Below are 3,311 nucleotides of genomic sequence, written 5' to 3' on the forward strand. Positions count from 1 at the left end.
TAATTTAAGATCGAAAGCTTTGTAAATCAAGAGAAAAGAAAGAAGAAGAAGAATGAAAACTATAATTGATCCATCAAATTACAATAGAGCTCTCTAACCCAATGAAAAGGGGTTTAGTTGTTCATAGCTCTGAAAATGGAAGATGATAGTAAAGAGTGCATTTTGAAAAGTAAACTAGAATTTGCAGGAAAAGTAAATATACAGAATGTAGTTCCCAATAATGTCCAGCCTCCTTTCTAGTTCAAAACTACTTCCAAACCTTTCTAGTTAGCTCTTCAAGTCTTGGATATGGGCCCTTAATCTTTAGTTGAAGCAGTTACAGTCTTCAGTGGGCCCAGCTTTGCTTGCAGAAAGAATGTGAGTCAGGCATAGTAGGATGTTAGTGGCGTTAACGTTAGGTGTAAACTTTGGTTCGAAAGCGTTAGTGACGATAACTTTATCACTAACGTTCCAAACCAGTTGATCCACGTTAACATTCAACGTTAGTGGTACTAACGTGACCACTAACGTAGCCTATTAGCCCTTCACAAGCGTTATTGGCACTCACTTTTACCAATAATGCTACTCCTTGTCCCTCTTTCCCACGTTAATGATCTACGTTAGTGTAACTAATGTGGCCTTTAACGTGGGCATGCCTAAGCTCGAGGGCGTTAGTGACACTCACCTTTGTCACTAACGCTTCAAAATGCCCCTTCTTTCCACGTTAGTGCCTCACGTTAATGGCATTAACGTGACCACTAATGTGGTTGTGCTTGCCATCTCCAACGTTAGTGACAAAGGTTAGTGTCACTAACGTTGGCCCATCATTCATTGCTCCACGTTACCATTCACGTTAGTGGTCTTAATTTGACCATAAACATAGGCAACCTTGGCCTGATCCAGCGCTAGTGACAAAGGTGAGTATCACTAATGTTGGCGATCTCTTCTTTATTCCACGTTAGAGTTCACGTTAATTCTTGAATTAACGTGACTCTTAACATGGCTATATGTGGCCTTTTGGAATGTTAGTGGTGTTTACTTTTACCACTAACGTTGGAGCTTCCCTTTCCTTCTACATTAGTTCCCATATTAATGTAACTAGCGTGGCAACTAACGTGGGTTATGATGGCTTTCGAAGGTGTTATTGATGATAACTTTTCCACTAACGCTGCAAGCTTGCTCCCATTCCATGTTAGTGGTCACATTAGTGAGACTAACGTGGCAACTAACGTGGCTCTTCTTTAATTTGCTTCTTTTGTCTTAAAATCAAACAAACAGGATGCATCAAAGTTCTGTTCCAAGTCATGAGATCATGCATCATCTATTTTATCATTCAATTCATGCATAATTCTCATGAAATCATGTAAAATTTACAATGTTTGCTTGAATCAAGATGTAAGTGTATTTTTACCCAAAACTTGCTTATTTACTAAGAAAATGCATGAAACTACCCTAACACAGTAAAGAAAAGGTCAGTGAAATTGGCCAAGATGCCCTGGCATCAGTCTATTATTTCCTTGAGGAGATCTCTTAATTCTTGTTCCAACTTGCAAGAATAAGTAAGATCATATTGCTCTTGGATTGATGGATATGAATATTCTTCCATGGAGGGTTGTGGTGGAAAGTAGAATTCATCTTGTGGTTAAAAATTCACATGCATTAGAGGTGGTTCATCTTGGTAATAGTATGGAGGGGGTGGTTGAGGTTGGGATGGTGGTGGTTCTATTTGTGGTACATATGGCTCACATGGTTGTTGGTGTGGTGGGTAAGGATTAGGGTCATATGAAGGTGTTTGGTAAAAAAGGGTTTGTGAGTATGGTTGAGGGTTATGTTGAGGATATGGATTATAGACATATGGTGGTGGTTCTTGATAATCACAAGGAGGATCACCATAACTATTTGATTGGTATGCATTATAGAATGGCTCTTGTTCATAGTGCATTGGTGGATGTTATTGCCAAGAGGATTGATCATATGCATATGGCTCATCCCACCTTTGATCATCCCATCCTTGATGCACATTATCATTGAAGCTTCCATCCTTGATCACACCCAAACTTGAATTCTCTTCTCCAAGGCCCACAAGCTTAAACCTCCATACCAAAGTTTCACAAGCAAGTTGGATCTTTCCATTGTGCACCAAAATTACCAAATACACTAACATAACCAATTTCACATGTATACATTAACCTAGGTTTCATGAAAATGATAAATCTCAAGGGTTAAAGGATTCTTTACCTTAACCCAAGAAGTTGGTTGATGGAACTCACTAATGGCTCATACTAGAGTGCTCCTAAACAAACAAAATCACAAGATTTCCGCAAAACCCAAACCAAATTCAAATTTAAAGAGAAAAATAAAAACTGGGCAAAGGACAGTGGAGTACACACCACAAAACCTATATAGAATCATAGAGTATGAGAAGAGCGATGCGTGGACACAAACAGCTCGTCAATCAGAGTTCCGGAGAGAAAGCTATGGTGATTTCAATTTTGGAAAGCTATGTTTTCTTTCTCTCTTCTCTCTATCCGCCCCACACCCTTTCTCTAGGGTAAATGAGCTAAAATGCTCATAACTAATGTTTATATATGTTGGATCTTGGGCCCACTTCGACCCGGTTTACTTGTTTTAGTCCGTTGGCTTAACTTTGGGCCAAAACCTTTAAGATTAGAGTTTTAAATCGTATTTTAAAAATTTCTATCTTCCCAAATTATAAATTCTTATTTCGTTAAAGTATTCGCTTCTAATTAATTTTCTCAGCCACAGTACCGGACAGATCGCAGCCGGTACTATCGGTCAAATTTCTAGTGCGCATTTTTACTCATAAAACTATGTTTTTTTACTCAAAAAAATTCACTATATCCAAATATTATATTTAAATTATGAAATTACGATTTCTAAATTTTCTAATCATATTCGCTCCTATTTAATTTATTATTTAATTAATTTAATAAAAATTTTATATCCACAAATCACCATTATCCTTAAGAAAAAGAAAAAGAAAAGCCAAGGGAAACTGTGATGCTTCATGAAAACTGTGAGTTTCTGGCTCTAATTTCTTGAGATTCGTAACTCCGATAAAAAATCTAATCCGATAAAAGTGTTTGTATCTTCCTTCTTTACATGTTGAAATTACTTTTGTTGGGTAGAAATTGACGGTGATGTAGCTTCTCTTCCCTTTGAGTTCGGCCGATTGGAATTTTAGGAGGCACAGCCAATTTCTGATGTTTTCTTCTTCAGTAGTTGAGTCCAAAAGCTTCTCCAAAATTTTCGTTGATTTTGATTCCGTATAGAGATAGGGGGTTTATTTTTAAAATTATAAGTTTTTAATT

This window comes from Arachis duranensis, chromosome 3, assembly GCF_000817695.3.
Source record: "Arachis duranensis cultivar V14167 chromosome 3, aradu.V14167.gnm2.J7QH, whole genome shotgun sequence".
Taxonomy (NCBI): domain Eukaryota; kingdom Viridiplantae; phylum Streptophyta; class Magnoliopsida; order Fabales; family Fabaceae; genus Arachis; species Arachis duranensis.